The following is a 13,642-nucleotide window of genomic DNA, read 5'->3' as shown; positions in this document are numbered from 1 at the left end:
TCATGATGTTCCTGAGTACCTCTAAAAAATATTCCCAAACTTTTTTACTGTGCCAATAATTTATAATAAATTCGACAAATATTACCATAATCCATCCGCTATAGAGCAAAAAGTATAAAATCAGATAAAAATCAAAAAGATTTGTTACCATAAATCAACTCTGTCACCTTGTTCATGATGTTCCTAAGTACCTCTAAAAATATTCCTGACCTGTTTTACTGTGCCAATAATTTATAATAAATTCGACAAATATTACCATAATCCATCCGCTATAGAGCAAAAAGTATAAAATCAGATAAAAATCAAAAAGATTTGTTACCATAAACCAACTCTGTCACCTTGTTCATGATGTTCCTGAGTACCTCTAAAAAATATTCCCAAACTTTTTTACTGTGCCAATAATTTATAATAAATTCGACAAATATTACCATAATCCATCCGCTATAGAGCAAAAAGTATAAAATCAGATAAAAATCAAAAAGATTTGTTACCATAAACCAACTCTGTCACCTTGTTCATGATGTTCCTAAGTACCTCTAAAAAATATTCCCAAACTTTTTTACTGTGCCAATAATTTATAATAAATTCGACAAATATTACCATAATCCATCCGCTATAGAGCAAAAAGTATAAAATCAGATAAAAATCAAAAAGATTTGTTACCATAAACCAACTCTGTCACCTTGTTCATGATGTTCCTGAGTACCTCTAAAAAATATTCCCAAACTTTTTTACTGTGCCAATAATTTATAATAAATTCGACAAATATTACCATAATCCATCCGCTATAGAGCAAAAAGTATAAAATCAGATAAAAATCAAAAAGATTTGTTACCATAAACCAACTCTGTCACCTTGTTCATGATGTTCCTAAGTACCTCTAAAAAATATTCCCAAACTTTTTTACTGTGCCAATAATTTATAATAAATTCGACAAATATTACCATAATCCATCCGCTATAGAGCAAAAAGTATAAAATCAGATAAAAATCAAAAAGATTTGTTACCATAAACCAACTCTGTCACCTTGTTCATGATGTTCCTGAGTACCTCTAAAAAATATTCCCAAACTTTTTTACTGTGCCAATAATTTATAATAAATTCGACAAATATTACCATAATCCATCCGCTATAGAGCAAAAAGTATAAAATCAGATAAAAATCAAAAAGATTTGTTACCATAAATCAACTCTGTCACCTTGTTCATGATGTTCCTAAGTACCTCTAAAAATATTCCTGACCTGTTTTACTGTGCCAATAATTTATAATAAATTCGACAAATATTACCATAATCCATCCGCTATAGAGCAAAAAGTATAAAATCAGATAAAAATCAAAAAGATTTGTTACCATAAATCAACTCTGTCACCTTGTTCATGATGTTCCTAAGTACCTCTAAAAATATTCCTGACCTGTTTTACTGTGCCAATAATTTATAATAAATTCGACAAATATTACCATAATCCATCCGCTATAGAGCAAAAAGTATAAAATCAGATAAAAATCAAAAAGATTTGTTACCATAAACCAACTCTGTCACCTTGTTCATGATGTTCCTAAGTACCTCTAAAAAATATTCCCAAACTTTTTTACTGTGCCAATAATTTATAATAAATTCGACAAATATTACCATAATCCATCCGCTATAGAGCTAAAAGTATAAAATCAGATAAAAATCAAAAAGATTTGTTACCATAAACCAACTCTGTCACCTTGTTCATGATGTTCCTAAGTACCTCTAAAAAATATTCCCAAACTTTTTTACTGTGCCAATAATTTATAATAAATTCGACAAATATTACCATAATCCATCCGCTATAGAGCAAAAAGTATAAAATCAGATAAAAATCAAAAAGATTTGTTACCATAAACCAACTCTGTCACCTTGTTCATGATGTTCCTGAGTACCTCTAAAAAATATTCCCAAACTTTTTTACTGTGCCAATAATTTATAATAAATTCGACAAATATTACCATAATCCATCCGCTATAGAGCAAAAAGTATAAAATCAGATAAAAATCAAAAAGATTTGTTACCATAAACCAACTCTGTCACCTTGTTCATGATGTTCCTGAGTACCTCTAAAAAATATTCCCAAACTTTTTTACTGTGCCAATAATTTATAATAAATTCGACAAATATTACCATAATCCATCCGCTATAGAGCAAAAAGTATAAAATCAGATAAAAATCAAAAAGATTTGTTACCATAAACCAACTCTGTCACCTTGTTCATGATGTTCCTAAGTACCTCTAAAAAATATTCCCAAACTTTTTTACTGTGCCAATAATTTATAATAAATTCGACAAATATTACCATAATCCATCCGCTATAGAGCAAAAAGTATAAAATCAGATAAAAATCAAAAGGATTTGTTACCATAAACCAACTCTGTCACCTTGTTCATGATGTTCCTGAGTACCTCTAAAAAATATTCCCAAACTTATTTACTGTGCCAATAATTTATAATAAATTCGACAAATATTACCATAATCCATCCGCTATAGAGCAAAAAGTATAAAATCAGATAAAAATCAAAAAGATTTGTTACCATAAACCAACTCTGTCACCTTGTTCATGATGTTCCTAAGTACCTCTAAAAATATTCCTGACCTGTTTTACTGTGCCAATAATTTATAATAAATTCGACAAATATTACCATAATCCATCCGCTATAGAGCAAAAAGTATAAAATCAGATAAAAATCAAAAAGATTTGTTACCATAAACCAACTCTGTCACCTTGTTCATGATGTTCCTAAGTACCTCTAAAAAATATTCCCAAACTTTTTTTACTGTGCCAATTATGATTATGGTAATATTTGTCGAATTTATTATAAATTATTGGCACAGTAAAACAGGTCAGGAATATTTTTAGAGGTACTTAGGAACATCATGAACAAGGTGACAGAGTTGGTTTATGGTAACAAATCTTTTTGATTTTTATCTGATTTTATACTTTTTGCTCTATAGCGGATGGATTATGGTAATATTTGTCGAATTTATTATAAATTATTGGCACAGTAAAAAAGTTTGGGAATATTTTTTAGAGGTACTCAGGAACATCATGAACAAGGTGACAGAGTTGGTTTATGGTAACAAATCTTTTTGATTTTTATCTGATTTTATACTTTTTGCTCTATAGCGGATGGATTATGGTAATATTTGTCGAATTTATTATAAATTATTGGCACAGTAAAAAAGTTTGGGAATATTTTTTAGAGGTACGTAGGAACATCATGAACAAGGTGACAGAGTTGGTTTATGGTAACAAATCTTTTTGATTTTTATCTGATTTTATACTTTTAGCTCTATAGCGGATGGATTATGGTAATATTTGTCGAATTTATTATAAATTATTGGCACAGTAAAAAAGTTTGGGAATATTTTTTAGAGGTACTTAGGAACATCATGAACAAGGTGACAGAGTTGGTTTATGGTAACAAATCTTTTTGATTTTTATCTGATTTTATACTTTTTGCTCTATAGCGGATGGATTATGGTAATATTTGTCGAATTTATTATAAATTATTGGCACAGTAAAACAGGTCAGGAATATTTTTAGAGGTACTTAGGAACATCATGAACAAGGTGACAGAGTTGGTTTATGGTAACAAATCTTTTTGATTTTTATCTGATTTTATACTTTTTGCTCTATAGCGGATGGATTATGGTAATATTTGTCGAATTTATTATAAATTATTGGCACAGTAAAAAAGTTTGGGAATATTTTTTAGAGGTACTCAGGAACATCATGAACAAGGTGACAGAGTTGGTTTATGGTAACAAATCTTTTTGATTTTTATCTGATTTTATACTTTTAGCTCTATAGCGGATGGATTATGGTAATATTTGTCGAATTTATTATAAATTATTGGCACAGTAAAAAAGTTTGGGAATATTTTTTAGAGGTACTTAGGAACATCATGAACAAGGTGACAGAGTTGGTTTATGGTAACAAATCTTTTTGATTTTTATCTGATTTTATACTTTTAGCTCTATAGCGGATGGATTATGGTAATATTTGTCGAATTTATTATAAATTATTGGCACAGTAAAAAAGTTTGGGAATATTTTTTAGAGGTACTTAGGAACATCATGAACAAGGTGACAGAGTTGGTTTATGGTAACAAATCTTTTTGATTTTTATCTGATTTTATACTTTTTGCTCTATAGCGGATGGATTATGGTAATATTTGTCGAATTTATTATAAATTATTGGCACAGTAAAACAGGTCAGGAATATTTTTAGAGGTACTTAGGAACATCATGAACAAGGTGACAGAGTTGATTTATGGTAACAAATCTTTTTGATTTTTATCTGATTTTATACTTTTTGCTCTATAGCGGATGGATTATGGTAATATTTGTCGGAATTTATTATAAATTATTGGCACAGTAAAAAAGTTTGGGAATATTTTTTAGAGGTACTCAGGAACATCATGAACAAGGTGACAGAGTTGGTTTATGGTAACAAATCTTTTTGATTTTTATCTGATTTTATACTTTTTGCTCTATAGCGGATGGATTATGGTAATATTTGTCGAATTTATTATAAATTATTGGCACAGTAAAAAAGTTTGGGAATATTTTTTAGAGGTACTTAGGAACATCATGAACAAGGTGACTGAGTTGGTTTATGGTAACAAATCTTTTTGATTTTTATCTGATTTTATACTTTTTGCTCTATAGCGGATGGATTATGGTAATATTTGTCGAATTTATTATAAATTATTGGCACAGTAAAAAAGTTTGGGAATATTTTTTAGAGGTACTTAGGAACATCATGAACAAGGTGACAGAGTTGGTTTATGGTAACAAATCTTTTTGATTTTTATCTGATTTTATACTTTTTGCTCTATAGCGGATGGATTATGGTAATATTTGTCGAATTTATTATAAATTATTGGCACAGTAAAACAGGTCAGGAATATTTTTAGAGGTACTTAGGAACATCATGAACAAGGTGACAGAGTTGATTTATGGTAACAAATCTTTTTGATTTTTATCTGATTTTATACTTTTTGCTCTATAGCGGATGGATTATGGTAATATTTGTCGGAATTTATTATAAATTATTGGCACAGTAAAAAAGTTTGGGAATATTTTTTAGAGGTACTCAGGAACATCATGAACAAGGTGACAGAGTTGGTTTATGGTAACAAATCTTTTTGATTTTTATCTGATTTTATACTTTTTGCTCTATAGCGGATGGATTATGGTAATATTTGTCGAATTTATTATAAATTATTGGCACAGTAAAAAAGTTTGGGAATATTTTTTAGAGGTACTTAGGAACATCATGAACAAGGTGACAGAGTTGGTTTATGGTAACAAATCTTTTTGATTTTTATCTGATTTTATACTTTTTGCTCTATAGCGGATGGATTATGGTAATATTTGTCGAATTTATTATAAATTATTGGCACAGTAAAAAAGTTTGGGAATATTTTTTAGAGGTACTCAGGAACATCATGAACAAGGTGACAGAGTTGGTTTATGGTAACAAATCTTTTTGATTTTTATCTGATTTTATACTTTTAGCTCTATAGCGGATGGATTATGGTAATATTTGTCGAATTTATTATAAATTATTGGCACAGTAAAAAAGTTTGGGAATATTTTTTAGAGGTACTCAGGAACATCATGAACAAGGTGACAGAGTTGGTTTATGGTAACAAATCCTTTTGATTTTTATCTGATTTTATACTTTTAGCTCTATAGCGGATGGATTATGGTAACATTTGTCGAATTTATTATAAATTATTGGCACAGTAAAAAAGTTTGGGAATATTTTTTAGAGGTACTTAGGAACATCATGAACAAGGTGACAGAGTTGTTTTATGGTAACAAATCTTTTTGATTTTTATCTGATTTTATACTTTTTGCTCTATAGCGGATGGATTATGGTAATATTTGTCGAATTTATTATAAATTATTGGCACAGTAAAAAAGGTTGGGAATATTTTTTAGAGGTACTTAGGAACATCATGAACAAGGTGACATAGTTGTTTTATGGTAACAAATCTTTTTGATTTTTATCAGATTTTATACTTTTTGCTCTATAGCGGATGGATTATGGTAATATTTGTCGAATTTAGTATAAATTATTGGCACAGTAAAAAAGGTTGGGAATATTTTTTAGAGGTACTTAGGAACATCATGAACAAGGTGACATAGTTGTTTTATGGTAACAAATCTTTTTGATTTTTATCAGATTTTATACTTTTAGCTGTATAGCGAAGGTTTATGGTAATATTTGTCGAATTTATTATAAATTATTGGCACAGTAAAACACTTTGGGAATATTTTTTAGAGGTACTTAGGAACATCATGAACAAGGTGACATAGTTGTTTTATGGTAACAAATCTTTTTGATTTTTATCTGATTTTATACTTTTTGCTCTATAGCGGATGGATTATGGTAATATTTGTCGAATTTATTATAAATTATTGGCACAGTAAAAAAGGTTGGGAATATTTTTTAGAGGTACTTAGGAACATCATGAACAAAGTGACAGAGTTGGTTTATGGTAACAAATCTTTTTGATTTTTATCTGATTTTATACTTTTTGCTCTATAGCGAATGGATTATGGTAATATTTGTCGAATTTATTATAAATTATTGGCACAGTAAAACAGTTTGGGAATATTTTTTAGAGGTACTTAGGAACATCATGAACAAGGTGACAGTTATTTTATGGTAACAAATCTTCTTAATTTTTATCAGATTTTATACTTTTAGCTGTATAGCGAAGGTTTATGGTAATATTTGTAGAATTTATTATAAATTATTGGCACAGTAAAACAGGTTGGGAACATTTTTAGAGGTACTTAGAAACATCATGAACAAGGTGACATAGTTGTTTTATGGTAACAAATCTTCTTAATTTTTATCAGATTTTATACTTTTAGCTGTATAGCGAAGGTTTATGGTAATATTTGTAGAATTTATTATAAATTATTGGCACAGTAAAACAGGTTGGGAATATTTTTTAGAGGTACTTAGGAACATCATGAACAAGGTGACATAGTTGTTTTATGGTAACAAATCTTCTTAATTTTTATCAGATTTTATACTTTTAGCTGTATAGCGAGGGGGTCTACGAAGTCAAAGTCCCGAATTTCTCAAAAAAAATGTGTCCGATCATAGTTAACATTGGAGGTCCAAAAATCGGCGCGGCGCGAGGGGGTCCCCGGAGCTCCAGGGGGTCCCCGGTTCGTCCCTCGGCCGAGGCACCTCGGTCGGATGCGAGAAGGAGCGGCGTCGGCCCCTCGCCACCCGGTTCTCAGTCTCTATATCCCCAGGGGCGCTGGTATATCGCCAGGGGTCCCTGGAGGTGGTCCCCGGGTGAAGGGTCTGCCACTCTGTAGTCCGAGGCGGAGGCCCCTTGGTCGGATGCGAGTGGAGCTGCGAAGGCCCCACAAAAGCCAGACATTGTGATTCCAAGTCCCACTCAAGATATATGAGCTACAGACATCACTATACATCATATTCATTCTGTATATGAGCTACAGACATCAGTACTCTGTACATCATATTCATTCAGTATATGAGCTACAGACATCACTATACATCATATTCATTCAGTATATGAGCTACAGACAACATCAGTACTCTATACATTATATTCATTCAGTATATGAGCTACAGACATCACTATACATCATATTCATTCAGTATATGAGCTACAGACATCACTATACATCATATTCATTCAGTAGATGAGCTACAGACATCACTACTCTATGCATCATATTCATTCAGTATATGAGCTACAGACATCACTACTCTATACATCATATTCATTCAGTATATGAGCTACAGACATCACTACTCTATACATCATATTCATTCAGTATATGAGCTACATACATCACTACTCTATACATCATATTCATTCAGTATATGAGCTACAGACATCACTATACATCATATTCATTCAGTATATGAGCTACAGACATCACTATACATCATATTCATTCAGTATATGAGCTACAGACATCACTACATCATATTCATTCAGTATATGAGCTACAGACATCACTACTCTATGCATCATATTCTTTCAGTATATGAGCTACAGACATCACTACTCTTTGCATCATATTCATTCAGTATATGAGCTACAGACATCACTACTCTTTGCATCATATTCATTCAGTATATGAGCTTCAGACATCACTACTCTATGCATCATATTCATTCAGTATATGAGCTACAGACATCACTACTATATGCATCATATTCATTCAGTATATGAGCTACAGACATCACTACATCATATTCATTCAGTATATGAGCTACAGACATCACTACTCTATGCATCATATTCATTCAGTATATGAGCTACAGACATCACTACTCTATGCATCATATTCATTCAGTATATGAGCTACAGACATCACTACATCATATTCATTCAGTATATGAGCTACAGACATCACTACTCTATACATCATATTCATTCAGTATATGAGCTACAGACATCACTACTCTATACATCATATTCATTCAGTATATGAGCTACAGACATCACTACTATATACATCATATTCATTCAGTATATGAGCTACAGACATCACTATACATCATATTAATTCAGTATATGAGCTACAGACATCACTATACATCATATTCATTCAGTATATGAGCTACAGACATCACTATACATCATATTCATTCAGTATATGAGCTACAGACATCACTACTCTATGCCATCATATTCATTCAGTATATGAGCTACAGACATCACTACTCTATGCATCATATTCATTCAGTATATGAGCTACAGACATCACTACTCTATGCATCATATTCATTCAGTATATGAGCTACAGACATCACTACTCTATACATCATATTCATTCAGTGTATGAGCTACAGACATCACTATTCTATACATCATATTCATTCAGTATATGAGCTACAGACATCACTACTCTATACATCATATTCATTCAGTGTATGAGCTACAGACATCACTACTCTATACATCATATTCATTCAGTGTATGAGCTACAGACATCACTATTCTATACATCATATTCATTCAGTATGAGCTACAGACATCACTACTATGCATCATATTCATTCAGTATATGAGCTACTGACATCACTACGTGGGGGGGGGGGGGGGGGTCTAATTTAAAGCATCTGTTGATTGAATAGTATGTAGTTCCATATTTTATACACCCTTGGTCTCGAAAGTCTAGAAATTCTAATTTACCAGCTCGCCTTGAACGCACCATCCCCTTGTCAAACCGTAAACAGCCGTGTAGAAGCGCAACATATTTTGAAGTGAGGATAGCGCGACCAGCTTTTCCTGAAGAGTAGATGGCGTGACCGCAGTCCAATTTCCCCGCTTCAAATCAGAGTCCTGCACTGGTCCAATTTCGACAAACCGCGCCCACCCTGCACTTCATTAATCAGATCCGCGGACCGACCCGCTACCCATGATTATATAACTGTCTAAACCAGACCCTCCCCGCCTGTCAAAAAAAAAAACAGAACCATGGCCTGCATGCTACCCATGATTTCCAAATGGCATCACACTCGATCGTTGCCGCACAACGTCCTCAGTGTTGGCGACACAATATATTTACATAAACGCCAGGTCGGCTGACAGCGTTCTTTTAGATATATCCCTTTAAACCACCCTTGCTATGATGAGAACATGGACTAACGCAATTCATGCAGCAGTGAAGAACATCTTTGTTACTTTGTTTATATGCATGCTGTGGTTGTGTGTTTGTGTGTGTCCTGCCAGCAGAAGGCTGCTGCTCACTGTGTGTGCTACTGTGTGAGGTGATTGACGTTGTTTGGGCAGAAACAGTGCTGATTTTCACAATTAAATGTTAAGTCCTGTACTGGCCATCCCCGTACCTGCAAACTTATAAAAAGTATATTTTCTGCCCGTTTAACCCGTCAAATGTGGATCACCTGGCCCGTTGCAGGACTCTGCTTCAAATTAGAATGTAGTAAAATAAAAAAGAATATAATACTACTTTAGTTTATTCTAGTATTATACTCTATTTTGATTCATAATGTACCTTTTTGTAATCCTGCTGTATCTTTATTTATTCAACTATTTCTGTTTAGGTGTGGCCTGGGGTGGACAAGAAATATGAGCTGTACCAGAAAATGGAACTACCCAAGGGGCAGAAGAGGAAAGTCAAAGATCGTCTCAAAGCCTACGTCAAGGACCCATATGCTCTGGATCTAATAGACAAACTCCTGGTTCTAGATCCAGCCCAGCGGACAGACAGTGACGATGCACTCAACCACGACTTCTTCTGGTCTGACCCCATGCCGTCTGACTTGAAGAACATGCTTTCCACCCACAACACCTCCATGTTTGAATACTTGGCCCCGCCTAGACGGAGGGGCCACATGCCCCAGCAGCAGCCCAATCAGAACAGAAACCCAGCCACCACAAGCCAGACTGAATTTGATCGCGTGTTCTAAGGAATGGCGAGGAAAAGCTACAGACTAGATAGCTGCAAGCAGCTAACAGTTAACGGCTCTTTGGGTTTCTGCACAATCTGGAGAATTATTCTTTGCAAGCAACCACCAACTTGTTTAACATGTTTGTTTTTTACAGGATTTGGAAGGACATCAAGACTTAAAGTCTGCTGGAATCCCTTTATTTTCTTTTGTTAAATTTCATGCTGCTTTAGTTTTGTACCACGATGGTGATTTATTTTTATTTGTATGCCACACACAATAGTCTAGTTAAAAATAAAGCTATTGTGTCAGATGTGGTCTTGTGGCAATGTTTTTTAACATGATTTCTGTTGGGTGTGAAACCTTGTATGTCCAAAATGGTTATTTTTTTATGAACAGAGAAAATAGGCAATACACAAGCTCTCAATGTGTCAACACTTTGTGAGCTTGTGGTTCTGCTATTTTCACTACATCTGTGTGCGATTCTTGTATGATGAAAGGACATTAATTTACGGGGAGCAGATGTGCGTTTTTTACCCGACAGCAATGATATCTAACTTTTTTGGATATGTTTTTTTTTTTTTTTTTTTTTTTTACAGCCGATGAAACTTTATTCATAAAAGCTATTCTTTATACTGACTACAACTTGGTCTCATTACCCCAATCATACGCAAACTAAGAGGCTTTAATAAATGTCTTCATAGTAGATCTGCTACTGCAACATGAATATTATTTAACCAGTTGTGTTTTTAGTTGGAAAACCAGGTCTTTTCAGCAAGTGACATGGTCATACAATGAAGTATAAATTAGGCTTAAGTCAAACAGTTCACCACCTGTAGTGATATGGTGTCTCACAAGGCATTTGTATCCACGATCCATGAGCTTAAAATGCCACGTTGCATGATTCTATAAGTGCTAAAGTCTTGCTCAAAAGTTCCAACATTACAAAGCTTATATTTTAAAACAAGTCTAGTTGAGTGATACTGAATGTTTTGCATTAATGCTAACAAATGTAAATTAACATGGCAGTGTACAAAGGGGCCTTCACTTGTTGCCATATGTATACAAATGAATCATTTGAAACCACTGTCTTGTGAAGGCAAATGAGCTCAACAGAACATTCACGATAATGGTTATTACTCAATGTATTTACAGTATCTTGCCGTAGCCTACTTGATAGACATTATACATTAGCCTTTTAATCCTACCTAATATGTTGCTACAGGCTATAATGCAGAAAAGGCCATGCAATTAATGTCACACATCCCTATGAACTCTACAGCAGTTGGTCACAATACAGACCATGGTATTATCTATGAATAGGTGTGTTTCTTTGTCCGACATTAAAATGCATTCTGAATGAACCACTTAAACCCCATGTTTAGGTCCCGGAAAGACACCAAATGTATCTTTTTGGTCTTGAGCTAAAATGTTTGGGAAACATTGCTTTCTACATAGTGCCTCCGGCAGATTGGTCCCTTCCTCACATCCAGTTTGCCACTGTAACTGCCATGGAGTGAGTCACTTGGCATGGCTTTGTGGAGGCCTGGCCAGTTGTCTATAATGGTTGGTTTGTGTGTTTGGCAACCCGCTGGTCGCTGGACCACATTTCTTTTGTGGGAGGGGGTGATTTGACTCTAGATTTACTCATTATATAACATTTGCCCTCCATGTTTAACTCTAAAACCAAAGTGGACTGTGATTATGGTGATCAAATGACTGCTGACACTGCTGCCATTGAAATGGCTGAAGGTTATATCATAAAACAGCTCCTATTCTGTACAGTAAACTCTATGCCGTACACAGAAAACATTACAATTAAGTCATCCACAATGTTACCTTCAGCTGGTGGGGTGGGGTGGGGTGGGGGTGGGGTGGGGGGTTAAGAATGGAGATTCAAATTTGATATTCACTTGAGACTGGGGCAAAGATTCACAATTTACAATTAGCAGGCGCTCTTAGCGCGACACTTTTTCCAGCACAATAATGACCAGAAGTTCACTGGACTGGACAAAGACCTATGGGAAAGACCTGGAGAATGGATATTGTAGTTTGCAAATCACCTCATCCATTGTTTCAGTGTACTTGAAGATGCTTGGTAGATATTCTATCTTGAGATCAGTAACCAGGTAACTTTTTTTTTTGCGGCTTAGGCTCCCCTAGGCCGGGCCGTAACACTGTTGCACAATATCAGTCCTACTTTACCCTACCCTAAAAACGTTGTCCATTCATAATGTGTTGATTTTGCTGCATTGATGTCTATTTATTACTGGTTAATATATGCTGTACAGCACTTTGCATTACCTTCATTCAGTCAGTTTGCTGCCGTTGCTACAAATGGTCACTAGATGTCGCTGGATACCAATTTATGCATATTATGAACTATTTATGCCTTGCAAAGAGAAAGGCATGAACATTATATTATTATAATTATAATTATATTATTATATTACGTAGGCCTAAGTCATGAGGCACGTTGTTTTGTTATATGATTTTAAATGTTTTCCAATATGTTACTGTATCACTTTTCAAATACTTCTGATCTAATCTAATTCTACACATGCATCTTCACAACCAAAACCAGCAGCTGAGCAGTGAGACAATGACAACTCCCTGCTGGGACACTAATTCATTGTCCTGCATGAGACACTTTTGTACAAAGCTCTGAATCATTCATGACAATCCAAGTGAGAGTTTTTTTTCCCCAAGTGACCATGACTATCCATGATATGAGACAATAAAAAAACATTTAACCTTGAGAGAATCCGAAAGAAATATAGCCCAGACAGAGGGTGTACACATATGGAACACCAGATGTAGACTTACTGGGCCCGATTCATCAAGCACTTTACGGCTCATATTTTGATCTTACCGGCATTTAGGACAATTCCCAAGTTAGGGGTCAGATTCAGCAATGTTTTTTGTCAGGGATTTTGAAGGTAAGACAGAAATATAAGCCAGATTTAGTCACTTTATTTACACTATATTTACGACCAGATTGATGAATTGGGCCCACTGTCTCTAACAGTGTCTTGACCAAACCGATCAAGGTGAGGCCAATGAAAGCTCATTTGAATTGAATTGTGTGTGTGTGTGTGTGTGTGTGTGTGTGTGTGTGTGTGTGTGTGTGTGTGTGTGTGTGTGTGTGTGTGTGTGTGTGTGTGTGTGTGTGTGTGAGCGTGCGTGTGTGTGTG

At 34.2% G+C, this 13,642-nt stretch overlaps 1 protein-coding gene across 1 annotated transcript in view; it reads left to right on the top strand.

The window, feature by feature from the left end:
- LOC308284040 (histone H1-like) overlaps nucleotides 1-13,642 on the top strand; it is a gene marked incomplete at both ends in the record, with an annotated part of 409,737 nt that overhangs the window by 347,515 nt on the left and 48,580 nt on the right. The gene's annotated exons all lie outside the window — the stretch shown is intronic.

This window comes from Nannobrachium achirus (assembly GCF_963921795.1).
Source record: "Nannobrachium achirus genome assembly, chromosome: 4".
In the NCBI taxonomy this organism is placed as follows: domain Eukaryota; kingdom Metazoa; phylum Chordata; class Actinopteri; order Myctophiformes; family Myctophidae; genus Nannobrachium; species Nannobrachium achirus.
The sequence above is the reverse complement of the archived record's forward strand: the minus strand, read 5'-3'. Positions and strand labels throughout refer to the sequence as shown.